Source organism: Stegostoma tigrinum, chromosome 32 (assembly GCF_030684315.1).
Source record: "Stegostoma tigrinum isolate sSteTig4 chromosome 32, sSteTig4.hap1, whole genome shotgun sequence".
Lineage (NCBI taxonomy): Eukaryota > Metazoa > Chordata > Chondrichthyes > Orectolobiformes > Stegostomatidae > Stegostoma > Stegostoma tigrinum.
In genome coordinates this window covers 36531886-36555207 of record NC_081385.1, presented here as the reverse complement: position 1 = coordinate 36555207, position 23322 = coordinate 36531886, and the positions used below count along the sequence as shown (strand labels likewise).

The window sequence follows — 23322 nt, the reverse complement described above, 5'->3', positions numbered from 1 at the left end:
TCTCAAAGTCTGATGCAGGAATCAGGAATTAAAATTGACAACTCGTGCTTTCTCAAAAATCTGAACTTCCTCTCTCAGTGAGAGACAATCAAATAATACGGGCATTGACACCAAAGTTGTGCAGGCTACAGTCATAGAGTCAAACAGCATGGAAACAGACCCTTTGGTCCAATGATATCCCATTCTGATCTAATCCCATTCACCAGCATTTGGCCCCTATCCTCCAGAATCTTCCTATTCAAATACCCATCCAGGTGCTTTTTAAATGTTAGAACTGTACCCACCTCCACCACTTCCTCTGGCAGCTTGTTCCATAAGCATGAGCGGGGTGAGATGATAAACAAATACTTTGTGTCAATATTTACTGTGGAGAACACATGAAAACTAGCAAACTTGCGTAGATTAATAGCAATGACTTGAAAAGAATTTAAATTACAGAAGAGGAGGTACTGGAGATGTTAAAATGCATAAAGGTAGATAAATCCCTGAGGCTCGATCAGGCGTTTCCCGGAACTTTGTGGGAAGCCAGGGAAGAGGTTGTCGGACACCTCTCTGTGATATTTGTACCATCAATAGCCATGGGCGAGGTGCCAGAAGAGTGCAGGTTAGCTAATGTGGTGCTGCTGTTTAAGAAAGACTGTAAGGGAATGCCAAGGGGCTATAGACCAGAAAGCCTACATCAGTGGTGAGTAAATTGTTGGAGGGGATTCTGAGGATTTACATGCATTTGGAAAGACACAATCTGATTAGGGATAGTCAACATCCCTTTGTGCATAATAAATCGTGTCTTTCTAACTTGACTGAGCTTTTTTTAAGAGGTGACAAAGAAGATTGATGAAGGCAGAATGGTAGACGTTATCTATATGGGCTTCAGCAAAGCTTTTGATAAGGTTCTGCATGGTAAACTATTTAGTAAGATTAGTTCACATGGGATCCATGGGGAGATAAATAATTAGGTACAAAATTGGCTGGAAGGTAGGAGATAGAGGGTAGTAATAGAGTGTTATTTTTTAGACTGTGATCAGTGAGTGCTACAAGGTTCAGTGCTTAGTCCTCTCAGTCTCCATCTCAGGCAACCAGCTTGTAACTGATGTCTATTTCAAGCCCACCGACTCCCACAGCGACCTAGAATACACCTCCTCCCACCCACCCTCCTGCAAAAATTCCATTCCCTATTCCCAATTCCTCTGCCTCCGGCGCATCTGCTCCCACAATGAGGCATTCCACTCCCACACATCCCAGATGTCCAAGTTCTTCAAGTACCGCAACTTTCCACCCACAGTGGTCGAGAACGCCCTTGACCGCGTCTCTCGCATTTCCCGCAACACATTCCTTACACCCCGCCCCCGTCACAACCGCCCAAAGAGGATCCCCCTCATTCTCACACACCACCCCACCAACCTCTGAATACAACGCATCATCCTCCGACACTTCCGCCAGCTACAATCCGACCCCACCGCCCAAGACATTTTTCCATCCCCACCCTTGTCTGCTTTCCAGAGACACCACTCTCTCTGTGACTCCCTTGTTCGCTCCACACTGCCCTCCAACCCCACCACACACGGCACCTTCCCCTGCAACCGCAGGAAATGCTACAGTTGCCCCCACACCTCCTCCCTCACCCCTATCCCAGGCCCCAAGATGACTTTCCATATTAAGCAGATGTTCACCTGCACAACTGCCAATGTGGTATACTGCATCCACTGTGCCCGGTGTGGCTTCCTCCACATTGGGGAAACCAAGCGGAGGCTTGGGGACCGCTTTGCAGAACACCTCCGCTCGGTTCGCAATAAACAACTGTACCTCCCAGTTGCAAACCATTTCCACTCCCCCTCCCATTCTTTAGTTGACATGTCCACCATGGGCCTCCTGCAGTGCCACAATGATGCCACCCGAAGGTTGCAGGAACAGCAACTCATATTCCGCTTGGGAACCCTGCAGCCCAATGGTATCAATGTGGACTTCACCAGCTTCAAAATCTGCCCTTCCCCCACCGCATCCCAAAGCCAGCCCAGTTCGTCCCCTCCCCCCACTGCACCACACAACCAGGCCAGCTCTTCCCCTCCACCCACTGCATCCCAAAACCAGCCCAGCCTGTCTCTGCCTCCCTAACCTGTTCTTCCTCTCACCCATCCCTTCCTCCCACCCCAAGCCGCACCTCCATCTCCTACCTACTAACCTCATCCCACCTCCTTGAACTGTCTGTCTTCCCTGGACTGACCTATCCCCTCCCTACATCCCCACCTATACTTTCCTCTCCACCTATCTTTTCTCTCCATCTTCGGTCTGCCTCCCCCTCTCTCCCTATTTATTCCCGAACCCTCACCCCATCCCCCTCTCTGATGAAGGGTCTAGGCCCGAAACGTCAGCTTTTGTGCTCCTGAGATGCTGCTTGGCCTGCTGTGTTCATCCAGCCTCACATTTTATTATCACTGCTTAGTCCGCTGCTTTTCATCATTTATATAAGCGATTTCGCTGTGAATATAGGCAGTATGGTTAGAAAGTTTGCAGACAACACCAAAACAGGTGGTGTAATGGACAGCGAAGAAGGTTACCTCAGAGTATAACAGGACCTTATCAGTTGGGCCAATGGGCTGAGGAGCGGCAGATGGAGTTTAATTTAGATAAATGTGAGGTGCTCCAGTTTGGTGAAGCAAAACTGGGCATGTCTTACATACGTAACAGTAGAACCCTGAGGAGTGTTGCTGAACAAAGAGTCTGAGGGGTGCTGATTTATAGCTTCTTGGAAGTGGCATTGCATATAGACAGAGTGGTGAAGAAGGCATGCTTGCCTCCATTGGTCATAACATTGAGTACGAGTGTTTGGGAGTCATGCATAGAACATTGGTGAGGCTAATTTTGTAATACGGTGTTGAATTCTGGTCATGCTTCTCTAGGAAAGATGTTGTTAAATTTGAAAGGGGACAGAAAAGATTTATAAGGATTTTGCCAGTGTTCGAGTGTTTGAGGTAGAGGGAGAGGCTGAATAGGATGGGGATATTTTCCCTAGAACATCAGTGGCTGAGGGGTGACCTTATGGAGGTTTTAAAGGCTTGAGGGGCATGGAAAGGGTGAATAGCCAAGGTCTTTTTCCTCGAGTAGGAGAATGCAGAGCCAGATTTAAAGTGAGAAAGGAAAGATTTAAAATGGTCCTGAGGGGTAACTTTTTCACACAGGACACTGAGTGCAGCTAAATACCACTTTCCCCTGTGTTCTCATGAACAATGGATATCATCACATTATTTGTACAATTATGAAATAAAACCTGACAAAAACAAACAATTCACCTGCCATTCTCCTGCCCATTTCTGTTTTGTCAACACTCGGTTCAATCACTTCCATATGTTTCCTTTCTAATGCCTCATTCTTGAAACCAAAGGTCATTAATGTTCTCTTAACCAGTGCTAAGTTGAAAAATCTGTAAACTGTATCTGTGAAAGTTACCTGGTTTGCTTTAAAAAGCATATTTGGGAAAGAGAATCCTGTGATCAGTTTTGGGTCCCGTGTCTAAGGAAGGATGTTTTGGCATTTGAGGGGGTCCAAAGGAGATTTACATGAATGATATTGGGAGTGAAGGGCTTGTCATATGAGGAGCGGTTGAGGATCCTGTGTCTGTACTCGATGGAGTTCAGAAGGGTGAGGGCGTACCTCATTGAAACTTACAGAATACTGAGAGGCCTGGATAGAGTGGATATTGCAAGTGTGTTTCTACTAGTAGGAAAAACTAGGACCCGAAGGCACAGCCTGAGAGTGAAGGGATAATGCTGTAGAACTGAGATCAGGAGGAGTTTCTTCAACCAGAGGGTGATGAATCTGTGGAACTCAATGTCACAGAAGGTTGTGGAGATCAAGTCACTGAGTGTATTTAAGACAGAGATGGATAGATTCTTGATAAGTAAGGGCATGAAGGGTGATGGATAGAAGGCAGGAAATTGGGAATGAGAAACATATCAGCTTTGGCTGAATGCTGGAGCAGACACAATCAGTTGAATGGTCTACTTCTGCTCCTATGGTCTTATGATCTTATAGAACCACCTACTCTGGCCTAGACTAACCAAAAACGTGATTCAAGTCCCAGACAATGTAGTTGGAGAATGGCAGGGAGCCCTCAGCAGAGTCTTCTTCCAGACTAAGCCTCGTACATTCCTTATCTCCAACTGTCGATGTTGAAGCCTAGTTCCAAATGACTGCACATATTTGTCACTTGGTTCAAACATTATTTGTTCTTCAAAGATTTCACGCCGAACATGATCAAGTCCCTTCTAAAAAGTCAATTTGTTTATTTCCATCCATTCCTATCTTGAAGGCCTCATGTCTTTGAAGATCTGTCTTTCAGAGGTACTGTTTGGCACCTCCTGACACATTTTGTCACTGTTATATTGAAATTGAAATAGTCATGTCTTACTACATTTCTGAATATGTGATTACAAGAACATTCCTCTAGATCACAAGTACAGCCTTTGAGTTCCTAAAAAGTGAGAACTGGAGTTTCACTTCATCTCTCAACTCAGTTCCTTGGGGATTCTGTGGGTTGGTCCCATCTGGTGCAGTTGCTTAGTAGACTGTGAAATTATACAGTGTGACTGTTGCCATGTGAGCACATATATCTGCTTCCTTAAAATAATTAACAAAAGAAATATATTAACCATTAGTGTGCTTAATTTGGAGGCCGTTATGCTCCTGAAAACACTTAATGGTTGACATCATTGTTTATCATTGGTCTCTGAGTTACTTTATATTGTGTTGACAAAAATAGGAAATGGCTATTCAGGCTAGCAGGTATTTAAACTCCAAATAAACCCTCCAACCCTTCATCAAATTTCATTCCCATGTCATTCTGTTCCATTCTCTTTCACATGTTTATTCAGCCTTTCCTTAAAAATGTCAATGCTGTAAGCCTTCACTATTGTTTGTAACCATGAAACTACACTCTGGTTAAAGAATTTTCTTCTGAATTCTTGACTGGATTTGTCTATGACCTCCTTACACTCCTGGTCCCCACTTCTAGCCATCCCATGAGTGGAAACATTTTCTCTGCGTCTATCCTATCAAATTTTTAGAATCTTAAATGGCATTGCTCCCTCAATATTAACACAATCAAAAACAGACTGTTGGAAAAGCTCAGCAGGTCTGGCTGCATCTGTGGAGGCAAATCAGAGTTAATGTTTCAGGTCCAGTTCACCTACCTCAAAACTTCCTCAGTAATCTCTTTTTGAGAGAATAGAACTCTTCCAACCTTCCCCGATATGCATAAATGCATTATCCAAAGAAACTTCCTTTGCATCTCAATTTTTTCCTACAACTGTGAGAAAGCTGCTCACAATAGTGTGGACATAGTAGGGTTGTTGTAATGGGTGACTTTAACTTTCCCAATATTGATTGGAACCTCCTTCGAGCAGAAGATTTGAACGGAGCTGTTTTTGTAAGGTGTGTTCAGGAGGGTTTCCTAACTCAGTACGTTGACAGGCCGACGAGGGGAGAGGCCATTCTAGACTTGGTGCTCGGAAACGAGCCAGTGCAGGTATCAGATCTTGTGTTGGGAGAGCATTTTGGTGATCGTGACCATAACTGCCTCACATTCTACATAGCTATGGAGAAGGAGAGGATTAGGCAGAATGGGAGGATATTTAATTGGGGAAGAGGAAACTATGATGCGATTAGACATGAGTTAGGAAGCATGGACTGGGAGCAATTGTTCCATGGTAAAGGCACTATAGACATGTGGAGACTGTTTAAAGAACAGTTGTTGCGAGTGATGAATAAATATGTCCCTCTGAGACAGGCAAGAAGGGGTAAGATAAAGGAACCTTGGATGATGAGAGCAGTGGAGCTTCTTGTGAAAAGGAAGAAGGTAGCTTACATAAGGTGGAGGAAGCTAGGGTCAAGCTCAGCTCTAGACAATTACAGGCAGGCGAGGAAGGAGCTCAAAAATGGTCTGAGGAGAGCCAGGAGGGGGCACGAGAAAGGCTTGGCAGAAGGAATCAGGGAAAACACAAAGGCATTTTACACTTATGTGAGGAATAAGAGAATGGTCAAAGAAAGAGTAGGGCCGATCAGAGATAGCATAGGGAACTTGTGTGTGGAGTCTGAGGAGGTAGGGGAAACCCTAAATGAGTTTTTTGCTTCTGTCTTTACGCAAGAAACGAACTTTGTAGTGAATGAAACCTTTGAAGAGCAGGTGTGCATGCTGGAATGGATAGAGATAGAGGAAGCTGATGTGCTGAAAATTTAGTCAAACATTAAGATTGACAAGTCACCAGGCCCAGACCAAATTTGTCCTCAGCTGCTTTGGGAAGCGAGAAATGCAATAGCTTTGCCATTCGCAAAGATCTTTACATCCTCACTCTCCACTGGAGTCGTACCTGAGGACTGGAGAGAGGCAAACGTAATTCCTCTCTTCAAGAAAGGAAATAGGGAAATCCCCGGCAATTACAGGCCAGTAAGTCTCACGTCTGTCGTCTGCAAGGCGTTAGAAAGAATTCTGAGGGATAGGATTTATGACCATTTGGAAGAGCATGGCTTGATTAAATGCAGTCAACACGGCTTTGTGAGGGGCAGGTCATGCCTCACAAACTTTATTGAGTTCTTTGAGGATGTGACTAGAAACGTTGATGAGTTTCGAGCTGTGGATGTGGTGTATATGGAATTCAGCAAGGCATTTGATAAGGTTCCCCATGGTAGGCTCATTCAGAAGGTCAGGAGGAATGGGATACAGGGGAACTTAGCTTCCTGGATACAGAATTGGCTGGCCAACAGAAGGCAGCGAGTGGTAGTAGAAGGAAAATATTCTGCCTGGAAGTCAGTGGTGAGTGGTGTTCAACAGGGCTCTGTCCTTGGGCCTCTACTGTTTTTACTTTTTATTAATGACTTGGATGAGGGGATTGAAGGATGGGTCAGCAAGTTTGCAGACGACACGAAGGTTGGAGGTGTCGTTGACAGTATAGAGGGCTGTTGTAGGCTGCAGCGGGACATTGACAGGATACAGAGATGGGCTGAGAGTTGACAGATGGAGTTCAACCTGGATAAATGCGAGGTGATGCATTTTGGAAGGTCGAATTTGAAAGCTGAGTACAGGATTAAGGATAGGATTCTAAGCAGTGTGGAGGAACAGGTGAATCTTGGTGTGCAGATACATAGATCCCTTAAAATGGCCACCCAGTTGGACAGGGTTGTTAAGAAAGCATATGGTGTTTTGGCTTTCATTAACAGGGGGATTGAGTTTAAGAGTCTTGAGATCTTGTTGCAGCTCTATAAAACTTTGGTTAGACCGCACTTGGAATACTGCATCCAGTTCTGGTCGCCCTATTATAGGAAAGATGTGGATACTTTGGAGAGGGTTCAGAGGAGGTTTACCAGGATACTGCCTGGACTGGAGGTCTTGTCTTATGAAGAGAGTTTGACTGAGCTCGGACTTTTTTCATTGGAGAAAAGAAGGAGGAGATGGGACCTAATTGAGGTATACAAGATAATGAGAGGCATAGATAGAGTTGATAGCCAGAGACTATTTCCCAGGGCAGAAATGGCTAACATGAGGGGTCATAGTTTTAAGCTGGTTGGAGGAAAGTATAGAGGGGATGTCAGGGGCGGGTTCTGTACACAGAGAGTCATGAGAGCATGGAATGTGTTGCCAGCAGCAGTTGTTGAAGCAAGGTCATTGGGGACATTTAAGAGACTGCTGGACATGCATATGGTCACAGAAATTTAAGGGTGCATACATGAGGATCAATGGTCGGCACAACATTGTGGGCTGAAGGGCCTGTTCTGTGCTGTACTGTTCTATGTTCTATGTTCTAATACCCCAAGATAATAAAGTGTGAATCCGGATGAACACAGCAGGCCAAGCAGCATCTCAGGAGCACAAAAGCTGACGTTTCGGGCCTTCATCAGAGAGGGGGATGGGGAGAGGGAGCTGGAATAAATAGGGAGAGAGGGGGAGGCGGACCGAAGATGGAGAGTAAAGAAGATAGGTGGAGAGAGTGTAGGTGGGGAGGTAGGGAGGGGGTAGGTCAGTCCAGGGAAGACGGACAGGTCAAGGAGGTGGGATGAGGTTAGTAGGTAGCTGGGGGTGCGGCTTGGGGTGGGAGGGAGGGATGGGTGAGAGGAAGAACCGGTTAGGGAGGCAGAGACAGGTTGGACTGGTTTTGGGATGCAGTGGGTGGGGGGGAAGAGCTGGGCTGGTTGTGTGGTGCAGTGGGGGGAGGGGACGAACTAGGCTGGTTTAGGGATGCAGTAGGGGAAGGGGAGATTTTGAAACTGGTGAAGTCCACATTGATACCATATGGCTGCAGGGTTCCCAGGCGGAATATGAGTTGCTGTTCCTGCAACCTTCGGGTGGCATCATTGTGGCAGTGCAGGAGGCCCATGATGGACATGTCATCAAGAGAATGGGAGGGGGAGTGGAAATGGTTTGCGACTGGGAGGTGCAGTTGTTTGTTGCGAACTGAGCGGAGGTGTTCTGCAAAGCGGTCTCCAAGCCTCCGCTTGGTTTCCCCAATGTAGAGGAAGCCGCACCGGGTACAGTGGATGCAGTATACCACATTGGCAGATGTGCAGGTGAACCTCTGCTTAATGTGGAATGTCATCTTGGGGCCTGCGATAGGGGTGAGGGAGGAGGTGTGGGGACAAGTGTAGCATTTCCTGCGGTTGCAGGGGAAGGTGCCGGGTGTGGTGGGGTTGGGGGGCAGTGTGGAGCGAACAAGGGAGTCACGGAGAGAGTGTTCTCTCCGGAAAGCAGACAATGTCCCCTTCCCCTACTGCATCCCTAAACCAGCCTAGCTCGTCCCCTCCCCCCACTGCACCACACAACCAGCCCAGCTCTTCCCCCCCACCCACTGCATCCCAAAACCAGTCCAACCTGTCTCTGCCTCCCTAACCGGTTCTTCCTCTCACCCATCCCTTCCTCCCACACCAAGCCGCACCCCCAGCTACCTACTAACCTCATCCCACCTCCTTGACCTGTCCGTCTTCCCTGGACTGACCTATCCCCTCCCTACCTCCCCACCTATACTCTCTCCACCTATCTTCTTTACTCTCCATCTTCGGTCCGCCTCCCCCTCTCTCCCTATTTATTCCAGCTCCCTCTCCCCATCCCCCTCTCTGATGAAGGGTCTAGGCCCGAAACGTCAGCTTTTGTGCTCCTGAGATGCTGCTTGGCCTGCTGTGTTCATCCAGCCTCACATTTTATTATTTTTGACAGCTACAGTTGGACTCTTCTGGAGCCAAGATGCTAGGTTTGCAACTTTGTAACACAAAGGTCAGCTCTGTATGTTTGTGTTACACCTATAGATAAATGTCATGGATGACGTGAGCTGAGTAGACAATGTCCCTTATGGTTTAATCTGGCTGTTATTCAAGCTATGTATCTAGTTGCAGTGGAATGACCTTGCTTGCATTGTACATGTGGTATATATTGGAAAGGCTTCAGGGGCTGAATATTTATTACCAGATATTGCTGACCAGCAATGGGTGTGCCCTAGCAAGAAATAATATTGTATTTACAGGATTTCACATTTGGGAACCTGTGGTCAGGAAAAAGTTTACATTGCGGTCAAGTTACATGTTTAGAAATTATCTTGTGTCCTAAAACTCCCTTCAGCGAGGGAAAGTATGCTTCCTGATGTCTTGTTGGATCTGTCCATACATTCCAAAGTATAATGAGAGGAATTGTATTGATCAGAGTGAGGGCAGAAATAGAGCAGAAGTCCATTCAGCTCAGTATTAGACTTGTAAATGGACAATGTAGAAAGTTAAATCAATGCCACATTTCTCAACCTAAACAGCTGGAGGATGATGCCAGGGGCCATTGTCTGAACGCATGCAACAATTTAGAATTCCCAACCCCAACAGATATAAATGTTTAGTTTGAAATTCAGTCATGTACAATGTCCCTCTTAGTTTGTCTTGGGCATGTGATCTCCACCATAAAGCACACACACATTCTGTCATCAGACATATTAATCTCACATCAATAAAGACCCCATGTTGTGTACTGTTCGCACTATCAGAAGTGACACTGAACTGAGTGTAACAGAACTCCAAGGAGTGTACACTACTACTAATATAAATGGCAAAAAATCAATTATTAAAGAAGCCAGCCTAAGAGAAATTACTGATGAAGTGAAAGTGGCTGCAACATTTCTCCTACCAGCTTGTGTTCAAATGACAGGATTATGAAGCAAAGCTGAAATTCCTTCCACGGACAATTGCAGATTTATGAAACAGTAAAAGATGAATTGAACAAAACAGAACAGTTATAAGCCACTATACTTTTCCTACTGTTGGAAAGAGACTGTTTCAACATGCATTACACCCAGCATCTCTCTGGAAAGGACAAAAAAAAGCAGAAAATTTAGAAAGCTTTGAAGGCGTGCTTTGAGTGCCATGTGAATATTATGCATGAAGAGTATGTATTCAATGTTAGGGGCCAATATGAAAGAATCCATTGATCTATACATCACATCATTGACTTAGTTTGTGCAAACCAGTGGATTCACATAATTAAAAGACAATTTAATTAAAGAATTGTATGAGGCATAAGAACCCATAGTGAGAACACAGCTACTTAGAGAAGTGAAACATAGGAGGGCGATTGGTATGTGCAGGAATGTTCAGGCTGTGAATCAGCAGCTATATCATTATCATGGTGGAGTGTACCATTATGCATGAGGCTGGCAAATCCTCTAGGCAAAAAGATCATAAAGAGCCGGATGCAAACATTGAGGAGGGCATCATGCAAAGAAGACAAATGTAAGCCCAGTGATGGGGAAGGTGTACTCACTCCAACAGTCAGCTTATACATGAGTGTCTCGCTAAAAAGAAGCACAGCTAGCAAGTTACTGATAACCACTGGAGAGATATCAGCAGAAGATTCTGAGAAATCTCTCCATCATACAAAAGGCTGGCTCAGACAAGTCATTAGGTGAGACCTGGTTTGTGACTTTTGGAAAGTGAATTATAGAATTGTCAATAAGTGTCAGATAGACACCAGTATCTGATAAACCTCAATGTGCCAAAACCATTGACAGTAGAACACATCCTGGAAGAGCACCACAACATCTGTACAAGGTCTATAGGTGCGAGGCTGGAAAAGTACAGCAGATCAGGTAGCATCCATGGAGCAGGTAAGTCAACATTTCAGGGTGAAACCGTTCATCTGGTCTAGGGAGGGGATGAGATCCCATGGGGTGTAGTGTGGAACTGGAGGAAGTGGAGAGATAGTTGTAGGTGAATGCAAACAGGGGCTTATTGTGATTGGACTGTGGGAAGGGTGGAGCAGAAAGGTGAGTGGGAAGATGGAGAGGTTAGATCAGGCCAGGAGAGGAAGTGCTGCAGATGGGATAAGGCTGGGGTGGAAGGATTTCGAAGCTGGTGAGGTGAATTTTAAGGCTTTAGGCTGTTAGCTTCCAAGGTGAAATAGCAGGTGTTGTTCCTCCAATTTACGTTTGTCCTCATTCTGATAGTGGAAGAGGCCCAAACTACGCCTGTCTCTTTGTAAGGATTTGTGAAACAGTCCCTGCTCTGTAACTACATTGACACCATCCCTTAACTAAACCTCCGCTATATTGATGACTGCATCAGTGCTGTCTCGTGCTGTCCGCGAGGAGATCGAGTAGTTCAACAACTTGCCAACATCTTCCACCCTGCCCTCAAATTCACCTGAACCATTTGTAACACCACCCTCCCGTTCCTGGGCCTTCCCATCTCCATCTCCAGAAGCCGACTCACCACCCGCATTTATTTCAAACAGACTAACTCCCACAACTAGCTCGACTACACCTCCTCTCACCCACGGTTCTGTAAAAATGTTAGAACATAGAACATTAGGGCACAGTACAGGCCCTTTGGCCCTCGATGTTGTGCCGACCTGTCATACCGACCTGAAGCCCATCTAACCTAGACTATTTTATGTACGCCCATTTGCTTGTCCAATGATGACTTAAATGTACTTAAAGTTGGCAAATCTACTACCGTTGCAGTCAAAGCGCTCCATTCCCTTACTACTCCCTGAGTAAAGAAACTACCTCTGACATCTGTCCTGTATCTTTCACCCCTCAATTTAAAGCTATGTCCCCTTGTGCTCACCATCACCATCCTAGGAAAAAGGCTCTCCCTATCCACCCTATCTAACCCTCTGATTATTTTATATGTTTCAATTAAGTCACCTCTCAACCTTCTTCTCTCTAATGAAAACAGCCTTAAGTCCCTCAGCCTTTCCTCGTAAGACCTTCTCTCCATACCAGGCAACATCCTAGTAAATGTCCTCTGCACCCTTTCCAAAGCTTCCACATCCTTCTTATAATGCGGTGACCAGAACTGTACACAATACTCCAAGTGCGGCTGCACCAGAGTTTTGTACAGCTTCACCATAACCTCTTGGTTCCGGAACTTGATCCCTCTATTAATAAAAGCTAAAACACTGTATGCCTTCTTAACAGCCCTGTCAACCTGGGTGGCAACTTTCTAGGATCTGTGTACATGGACACCAAGATCTCTCTGCTCATCTACACTACTAAGAATCTTACCATTAGCCCAGTACTTTGCCTTCTGGCTACTCCTACCAAAGTTCATCACCTCACACTTGTCTGCATTAAACTCCATTTGCCACCTCTCGGCCCAGCTCTGCAGCTTATCTATGTCTCTCTGCAACCTACAGCATCCTTCGTCACTATCCACAACTCCACCGACCTTAGTGTCGTCTGCAAATTTACTAACCCATCCTTCTACGCCCTCATCCAGGTCATTTATAAAAATGACAAACAGCAGTGGACCCAACACCGACTCTTGCAGTACACCACTAGTAACTGGTCTCCAGGATGAACATTTCCAGTCAACTACCACCTTCTGTCTTCTCTCAGCAAGCCAATTTCCGATCCAAACTGCTATATCTCCCATAATTCCATTCCTCCGCATTTTGTACAATAGCCCTTGCTGAAATCCATATACACCACATCAACCGGTTTAGTCTCATCTACCTGTTTGGTCATCTTCTCAAATAACTCAATAAGGTTTGTGAGGCACGACCCTTCCCTTCATAAAACCGTGCTGCCTATCCCTAATCAATTTATTCTTTTCTAGATTATTATAAATCCTATCCCTTATAACCTTTTCCAACACTTTACCAACAACTGAGGTAAGGCTCACTGGTCTATAATTACCAGTGTTGTCTCTACTCCCCTTCTTGAACAGGGGAACCACATTTGCTATCCTCCAGTCATCTGGCACTTTTCCTGCAGACAATGATGAGTACTTCTAATTCCTTTGCCTACACTGCTTCTGATCCTAGGATGAGATATTCAAATCCAGGACATTCCAGACATTCTCCTACTTTTTGGGACCAGAATTTCCCCTCTTCTGCAATTTAGGATGCCCTCAACTGCGTCTCCTTCATTTCCTGTGATTCTGCCCTCAAGCTCCCTCCCCCCAACAACAGTAAGGACAGAGACCTCATGTACCACCCCAGCAACATCCAAATACAATGCATCATTCTCCGACATTTCCAACACCAGCAATCAGACCCCATCACCAAAAAGATCTTTCCCTCTCCACCCTATCCATTTTCTACAGGGACTGTTCATACCTTGACTCCCTCATCAGCTCTACATTCCCCACCAACCTTCTCCACCACACCCAGAAAATTTCCCTGCAACTGCAAGAGGTGCTACACCTGCCCCAACATCTCCCCCTCCCCCTCTGTCCAGGGCTCCAAACAATCCTTCCGGATTTAGCAGAGATTCACCTACACTTATCCAACCTGATCTATTGTATCCATTGCTCCCACTGTGATCTCCCCTATATCGAGAAGACTAAACATATACTCGGAGACTGGTTCGCGGAGCATCTACATTCTGCACACACCAACAAGCCTGACCTTTCTGTTCCCCCACCCGCTCCCCCAATGACATGTTTATCCCTGTCGCCTCCACTGTCAGAGTGAAGCCAAATGTAAACTCAAGGAACATCACCTGGTATTTTGCCTTGGGAGCTTACAGCCCAATGGCCTTAACATTGACTTTATCAGCTTCAAAATCTCTCCACCCCCAGCCTTATCCCATGTCCAGCCCTCCCATGACCTTACCTGTCCATCTTCCCAATCACTTATCCACTCCACCCATTTCATGGACCAATCAATGAAAGTTGTGGTAGAATTTACATGCTAAATGTGAAAGATGTTTACTGACAAGTGAAGCTAGAAAAATGCAATACTTTTCTAAACACATTTTAAATGATATTTGATTGATAGAATTGGGAATCAAAATTTAGGGCGACCACTCACTAGAGCTTGCTAAGTGACCCTGAAATTAAACAAGGATTTTACAATTAAAAAGGCAGGAACAGGCCACTGCCAGCAAAAGATTTTGGACATACAGAAATGAACTGAAGGCCCAAGATGGCATCTTGTACAAAGGAAAAGGAATAATTATCCAACAGGAGTTGAAAGGTGAGATGCTAAAGACGAGCCACCAAGGAAGTGAGCCAAGTTTGAAGAAGGCAAGAGATGTGCTCCACTGATTAAACATGATAAACAAAACCAATATATGTAAAAATTCACATTTGGAGCAGGAACAAGTTATTCAGTTCCTCTAACCTGCTCTGCCATCCGTTTGTGGTCCAAATTCCACATTCCCCTCTGTCCTCCACAATCTTTGAATCGTCTGCCTCATCAGAATCCATCCACCTCCAGCTTTACAGATACTCAATTACCCCACCTCCAATGGCTTCTGAGGCGCAGCATTCCAAAGTTGAAACGTCCAGCTGAGAGAAAACAAAAAAATTTCACTCACCTCAGTCCAAAAAGGGTCACACCTAATTTTAAGACAGCATTCTCCAATTCTGCATTCTCCTCCTTTCCACATCTACTTTGTCATGGCCATTCAGGACCTTATAAACTGAAATCAATTTACCTAAAACTCCTCTGAACTCTGGTGAAAATAAGCCCAGTTTCCCAATCTTCCCTCATCAGACAAGCATCTCACTCTAAGGATCATATACAGCTCCTTTGTACCTCTTCCATCCTTCCTTATATATGGTGACCAAAACTGTGAACAATATTTAAGATGTGGTCTCACCAATGCCCTGTATAACTAATTGTATAACATCATTGTTAGGTCATCTCCATAACGTACATTTGTATCTATCTGAATTATTTCGATGTACATTTGCAATGTCAAGGCATGCAAGGCTATGTGTAAGTGCCAGAAAGTTAGATTAGAATAGTTGGTTCAGAGACAGTGGCAACTGCTGATGCTGGACAATTTGAGATAACAAGGTGTAGAGCTGGATGAACACAGCAGGCCAAGCAGGATCAGAGGAGCAGGAAAGCCGACGTTTCGGGTTTTGGATCCTTCTTCAGAAATGGGGTAGGGAGAGGGATTCTGAAATAAATAAAGAGAGAGGGGGGAGGTGATGGAAGATGGATAAAAGAGCAAATAAGTGGAGAGGAGACAGACAGGTCAAAGAGGCAGGGATGGAGCCAGTAAAGGTGAGTGTAGTTGGGGAGTTAAGGAGGGGACAGGTCAGTCCAGGGAGGACGGGCAGGTCAAGGAGGAGGGATGAGGCTGGTAGGTAGGTGATGGGGGTGGGACTTGAGGTGGAGGAGGGGATTGGTGGGAGGAAGGACAGGTTAGGGAGGCCGGGATGAGCTGGGCTGGTTTTGAGATGCAGTAGGGGGAGGGGAGATTTTGAAGTTTGTGAAGTCTACATTGATACCATTGGGCTGCAGGGTTCCCAAGCGAAATATGAGATGCTGTTCCTGCAACCTTTAAGTGGCATCAATTTAGCACTGGAGGAGGCCCAGGATGGACATGTCATCCACGGAATGGGAGGGGGAGTTGAAATGGTTCGCAACTGGGAGGTGTAGTCGTTTGTTGCGAACCGAGCGTAGGTGTTCCACAAAGCGTTGTCCAAGCCTCCGCTTGGTTTCCCCAACGTAGAGGAGACCATATCAAGAGCAGTGGATACAGTATACCACATTAGCAGATGTAGAGATGAACATCTGTTTGATGTGGAAGGTCTTCTTGGGATGGGGGTGAGGGGGAGGTGTAGGGGGAGGTGCCGGGGGTGGTGGATTTGGTAGGGAGTGTGGAGCAGATAAGGGACTCGTGGAGAGTGTGGTCCCTCTGGAAAGCAGATAAGGGTGGGGAGGGAAAAATGTCTTTGGTGATGGGATCAGATTGCAGATGGTGGAAGTGCTGGAGAATGATGCGTTGGATCCGGACGTTGTTGAGGTGGTATGTGAAGATGAGGGGGATTCTGTTTTGGTTGCTATTGCAAGGAGGGGGTGTGTTTGTTAATTGCGTAAAAGCAGACTTCATCTGTTACAACATTCCCAACATTGTGATGAGCGCCACTGCCCTCAGGTCACGAGTGAAGAGTTCAGTCACCGTCTGAAAGATTGGCAAGTTCAACACCACACTGCATCTCTACACACTCCCAATCAAATGAAGACTCTGAAGCAATGGTGAAAATTGCTGAAGGAATCATAAAGAAATTGAGCAAACCCACACAGACATGTAGATAGCACACTTGGAGTGGAGAAACAACCCTATTAAAAGCGTGGAAAGTAATCCAGTTCAAAAACTAGCATCATGTTACACACAACGTGCTCTTCCAATATACAAAAAGCTACTGAAGTCAGAAATATTAACAGGTGTGATGATAATACCAAGGTGAAATGTCAGAAAGACAAATTTCATTTTGAAATGATTGGTAAGCTGGTGCCATAGTTCAGCGTAGGAGAGCCAGTCAGAGTACAAACCTTCAATACTCACATCAAATCTTTGTCTGATTGATATACAGTGCCTGCGTGGACCAGTTTTCACTTCAATTGCATGTAGTGGAAGTGAGCAACTAGGTGTAATGTCACAGCTACAGGCGTCTAATCAGGAAGATCATACATCAGCTCACATGCAAAGACCCCAGAGCAATGAAACAACAGAATGGAACAACACAGCTATCAAACTAACAACAAATAACACTCCCTGGGGTAATAACACCCAGATTAATAGCCAATGACAGCAATGTGCACTTTGAAAGGCCAGTATGATTTAATAGATTTTTGGGAATTATGAACTGCTGAGGTGTAAATCAGTCTTGAGTATGTTTGGTAAATTGGGTAGCTCAAAATATACATGGTACTGCATGCAAAGTTTCAAAAGTGTTTTTGACTAGATAGGAAGATATTTGGATTGAAAATCAATGATCTATCAATACTCCTGCTTGTCTGTCATAGAGACCTCTACCATGATGGTGACACCTTAAACTTACTTCAAGAAAAACCTCTCGATGAACACGCTGCTATGTTGTACACAAGAAACAACGAACTTGATGCAAAACCTTTCTGAATTCAGGCAAGGTGAACACATCAGAACAGCAGTTATTTTGTCGTCCAATGTTTAGTAACTCTTTCTCTGTTGAGAATTTCACAGCAGGGCAAAAATCTTCTTTGCAGAAATTTTTTTGCTTTTATAAGAATGTTTGAGTTGATACTATCTCAGCAAAATCTCAACTCAATGGAATTAACTTTCTTTAATGAGATGTTGGTGTTTTTCCAACCCTAATTGCCCTTGAGGATATGGAGATGAGTCTAAATTCAGCCACAAAAATGAGGATATGGTGAATTTTTCTGGGATGAGGTGGTGAATCAAATATTATGCAATTGGAGACAATTTTTTCACAAGCCTGTCGTTGAACATCTCATGTATAGAATGATGTAGTAAATACCTTTGTTGTGCTATTTCCCTGAATTGGCATATATCTGAGAAGGAAGCATTTGTTGGCGAATGAAGGATGACTAGGGGAGTGGCATTAATTGGTTGGTTCATTAATTGGTTGCTCTTTCAGAAAGCAGCGCAGGCAAAATGCACTGAATGAAACTTCTTGTGAGCTGTATTAATTTATGATTCTAGGAAATGGTGCAAAAACTTTTGCTTGGTCCAAACATCATTCATATGAAGTTTCACACCTATTCATGGGACAGGATTTCAGAAATTAACATGCTCCATGCAAACATTAGTACTTTTCTGTCTTGCCTTTGGTCTCAAACATGGCTAATCACTCATCTGTTTTAAACTGCTTGAGCCAGAGTCTGTTCCCTGTTGTTATGATCTGTAGAGGAGAAAAGCAATTGAATTTAAACTGTTAGATTTTTAATTAATTGGATATAATTGAATGGCTGGTCATCTCTGTATTACTGGAATGTTGCTAGTGCATGTGGGGTCAAGAAAGAAAAGCATAATAGATCTTGGAGATATGTGTGGGTAGTAAACTGCCTGAATCTTTGAGTTCTTGCTAGATACAGAGAAGACTCCAAGTAAAGGGAAGAGAGATAATAGGAACTGCAGATGTTGGAGAATCTGTGATAACAAGGTGTAGAGCTAGATGAACACAGCTGGCTAAGCAGCATCATAGGAGCGGGAAGGCTGAAGTTTCGGGCCTAGACCTTCATCAGAAAGGTCTGATGAAGGGTCTAGGCCCGAAACATCAGCCTTCCTGCTCCTATGATGCTGCTTGGCCTGCTGTGTTCATCCAGCTCCACACGTTGTTATCTCAAGTAAAGGGAACATTGTTTGTTAGTCCAGCATATAGTGTGAAAATGAGTATAAAGTGTAGTGCCTTCAGTAAGACATTGTCTTCTTTGGACTGAAATGTAATTAATACGATATCACCTCTGTAAATGGAAACCACAGTCATCTTGCATTCAATGCAAGGAAATTACAGATAGCAATCCAGTTCCATAGAAAATCTAGTTAACTGTTTCAGGAGTCTGACCTATAACACCACAGCCTCACCCACAAATCGTGCAAGGAGGCAGATTCCAAAAACAAACAAATCTCGTGAATCAAACCCTGTGCTGTAGGCACTAATCTGACCCACTAGGACCAACATCCCCAGATAACTGAGCCAAGCTGCCCACCCAACTGTGTTTGAGTTACCATGGTGACATCTGTTTTTACCTCCCTCTAGTTGTCTGGAAGTAGGAGTAGTAAGGGGGGGTAGGCTCTAACTACTTTTCTATCACTCAGGAATCTCTCTCAGTCTTACTGCTGGTCATTAATGTGTGCTGCAAGGATTTGCAAGTCAATATTTAACCTGTTTGGTTGCATTGTGGATGCATGTTCCTTAGCCATCAGGTCCTGGAGTGGGACTTGAACTGGGTACACTCAGAGACATGGATGCTACTCACTGCCCTCCCAAATACTTCATTTGTCTTTTAAATTATTACTTTTGCTGGGCCAATGTTTTATTGATTAAATCTTCCTTTTCCTCCACAGCTTCAAGTCCCCCAGACAGTAGATATTCAGATTTATCCCCCTCACGACAGAAATGGATGACATTACATTTCCCCCATACTGAACTGTCTGCTACAGTTCTTTTCTTTTATCAAGTCTTATCAATTCCCTTTGCAAATACCTGTACTCTCTCTCTTTTACTTATTTGTCACCTAACCTGCCAACAATAAATTTCAATCAATTTGTGATGATCCACAAAACTGCATCAATATGTGATCGCCTCCTGGATTTTAATGTTTTACAGTTCATGCCTTGTTTCTTAACATTCATTTATCCGGCCAGTTTTGTTCCTGGCTTTAGTTTTGTTGCTGGTCTATATTAGCTGGGAGAGAGTGGCATCCTCCAAATACATGATGAAGAGCAAGAACTCCCACCCACAGTGTGGAGCAGAATTCCAATCAGCAGAATGATACTGAGGGGTTCAGACTTGATGTGGGAAGCCCTTCTCAACAATAACAGTATTGAAAATCTAGAATTCACTTCCTACAATGAAGTGGATTTAGGATTAGATAAAACTTTAAAGCCTGAAATTTTATTTGACAAGTGTATCAAGGGATATGAACTTCACTGGAGGCTAATGAACTGCAGTCATGAATGGCATTCTAAAGGCTAAAATCTGTCAAATTTGAGTACAGCAGAAACACTTGCATCGGTAATGAGCAAGAAGTTGAAATAAAATCACAATAACTCAGTAAGTGCCCAAAATTCAGTCGCAGACTCAAAAGAAGCAGGCACTGGAATGCCAAATATCATTGGAAAATTCAATGATATTGAGAGGCTTAAAATTTCTTGCTCTCCAATGCAACCGAGAAAGCCTTACTGAGGCAAAAATTCCAGCAAGACAAAAACCAAAATAACTGCGGATGCTGTAAATCCGGAACAAAAACAAAGTTGCTGGAAAAACTCAGCAGGTCTGGCAGCATCTGTGAAGGGAAAAAAACAGTTAACCATTTGGGTTCTGAGGAAGGGTCACCAGACCCGAAACATTAACTCTGATTTTTCCTTCACTGATGCTGCCAGAGCTGCTGAGCTTTTCCAGCAATTTTGTTTTTAATTCCAGCAAGACACCTGGCACCAGATCTCCACTTCGATTCCTACCACAGTTAAGTCATGCAGGGGGAGTACTGTATGCCTTAGAAATAGTCCGTGGGGCTATAAGGATGTTGCCAAGGGAAGCTAGTTGCTACATCAGAACTTCCCAGTGAGCAGCCTGCAAGGTTGAACTTGCATATAGCCTATTTCAATGGCAGAAGTGGAGATATGTTGGGGCTATTCTAGTCAAAATCAAGCAACATCATTAGCTCTCAAAATATGCCCTCATTGGCATGTTTGTCCATAAATACTGTTTCCTACCTTTAGATATTCCACCGTGGCCAAGATTGAATTCTCCTGAAGCCAGCTTTTCCACAGTCAAACTGGTTTCTAGCCTTTGTATTTAAACTTGAGACAAAATTATGTTTGATAGATTATTTCACATGTTTCAGTCTTTGGGACTTCTCGGAGGAGATGGAAAATGAATTGATTGAAAGAGTAGAGGCTGTGGCCATTAGTTAGAAGTGAGGCATAGGGTGACAGGATGCACTTGGGTGAGTGACCCCAGTGATATTTATGATTAAGTTCAGAGCAACAAAAAATAACATTGCAGATTTCTTAAATGGAAGGTTTCCCTGGTCAACCCATCGTCTCAGCCTGCTCCTGCCCCACCGAACTCATCTCCACCTATCTGGACTCCATTTTCTCCCCTTTGGTCCAGGAACTCCCCACCTACGTCCGTGACACCATCCACGCCCTCCACCTCCTCCAGGGCTTCCAATTCCCTGGCCCCCAACACCTCATTTTCACCATGGACGTCCAGTCCCTGTACACCTGCATTCCGCATGGAGATGGCCTCAAGGCCCTCCGCTTCTTCCTGTCCCGCAGGCCCGACCAGACCCCCTCCACCGACACTCTCATCCGCCTAGCTGAACTCATCCTCACACTCAACAACTTCTCTTTTGACTCCTCCCACTTCCTACAGACAAAGGGGGTGGCCATGGGCACCCGCATGGGCCCCAGCTATGCCTGCCTCTTTGTAGGTTACGTGGAACAGTCCCTCTTCCGCACCTACCCAGGCCCCAAACCCCACCTCCGGTACATTGATGACTGTATCGGCGCCGCCTCTTGCTCCCCAGAGGAGCTCGAACAGTTCATCCACTTCACCAACACCTTCCACCCCAACCTTCAGTTCACCTGGGCCATCTCCAGCACATCCCTCACCTTCCTGGACCTCTCAGTCTCCATCTCAGGCAACCAGCTTGTAACTGATGTCCATTTCAAGCCCACCGACTCCCACAGCTACCTAGAATACACCTCCTCCCACCCACCCTCCTGCAAAAATTCCATCCCCTATTCACAATTCCTCCGCCTCCGCCGCATCTGCTCCCACGATAAGACATTCCACTCCCGCACATCCCAGATGTCCAAGTTCTTTAAGGACCGCAACTTTTCCCCCACGGTGATCGAGAACGCCCTTGACCGCGTCTCCCGTATTTCCCACAACACATCCCTCACACCCCGCCCCCGCCACAACTGCCCCAAGAGGCTCCCCCTCGTTCTCACACACCACCCTACCAACCTCCGGATACAAAGCATTATCGTCCGACACTTCCGCCATTTACAATCCGACCCCACCACCCAAGACATTTTTCCATCCCCTCCCCTGTCTGCTTTCCGGAGAGACCACTCTCTCCGTGACTCCCTTGTTCGCTCCACACTGCCCTCCAACCCCACCACACCCGGCACCTTCCCCTGCAACCGCAGGAAATGCTACACTTGTCCCCACACCTCCTCCCTCACCCCCATCCCAGGCCCCAAGATGACATTCCACATTAAGCAGAGGTTCACCTGCACATCTGCCAATGTGGTATACTGCATCCACTGTACCCGGTGCAGCTTCCTCTACATTGGGGAAACCAAGCGGAGGCTTGGGAACCGCTTTGCAGAACACCTCCGCTCAGTTCGCAACAAACAACTGCACCTCCCAGTCGCAAACCATTTCCACTCCCCCTCCCATTCTCTTGATGACATGTCCATCATGGGCCTCCTGCACTGCCACAATGATGCCACCCGAAGGTTGCGGGAACAGCAACTCATATTCCGCCTGGGAACCCTGCAGCCATATGGTATCAATGTGGATTTCACCAGTTTCAAAATCTCCCCTTCCCCTACTGCATCCCTAAACCAGCCCAGTTCGTCCCCTCCCCCCACTGCACCACACAACCAGCCCAGCTCTTCCCCCCCACCCACTGCATCCCAAAACCAGTCCAACCTGTCTCTGCCTCCCTAACCGGTTCTTCCTCTCACCCATCCCTTCCTCCCACCCCAAGCCGCACCCCCAGCTACCTACTAACCTCATCCCACCTCCTTGACCTGTCTGTCTTCCCTGGACTGACCTACCCCCTCCCTACCTCCCCACCTACACTCTCTCCACCTATCTTCTTTACTCTCCATCTTTGGTCCGCCTCCCCCTCTCTCCCTATTTATTCCAGTTCCCTCACCCCATCCCCCTCTCTGATGAAGGGTCTAGGCCCGAAACGTCAGCTTTTGTGCTCCTGAGATGCTGCTTGGCCTGCTGTGTTCATCCAGCCTCACATTTTATTATTTTGGAAAAATGATTGATGGCTGACAACTCTACCGAACAACTGCTCGTGCTTTGGAGCATATAGAATTGTCCTTTGTCTTCTCATTGAAAGGCTCATGGAAACATCGAGAATTTCCATGTTTAAAATGCAATGCACTAATTACATTGTGAGGCACATCATGCTTCAAATCTTTGGCTCAGTGCCCAGGTTACTTTGACCATAAAGGTGACCTCAAAAAGGTCAGAGCTGTAATTTCGCCTTTAATTCTCACATTCTCTGCCTCTCTCTTTCTCTCTCTCATGCTGATCATTTGGGATTTGCCATTTTTAGAGTCCAGCTTTATTATTCTTTAAATTCAACCGAGACATTGGATTTCTATCACATTTTTTCCAAGGCGAAGATAGCTCTCAGGGGAT

General features: G+C 45.4%; 1 protein-coding gene across 4 annotated transcripts in view; it reads left to right on the top strand.

Annotated features, from left to right (window-relative positions):
• LOC125467066 (ATP-sensitive inward rectifier potassium channel 1) overlaps positions 1–23322 on the top strand; it is a 100395-nt gene that overhangs the window by 12579 nt on the left and 64494 nt on the right. For 3 of the 4 annotated variants that reach the window (XM_059639016.1, XM_059639017.1, XM_048562442.2), the window contains exon 2: positions 17228–17350. The exons of the other annotated variant lie outside the window; for it this stretch is intronic. The gene's annotated coding sequence lies outside the window, so the exon portion shown is untranslated. The remainder of the gene's footprint in view (positions 1–17227; positions 17351–23322) is intronic. 4 annotated transcript variants of the gene reach the window in all.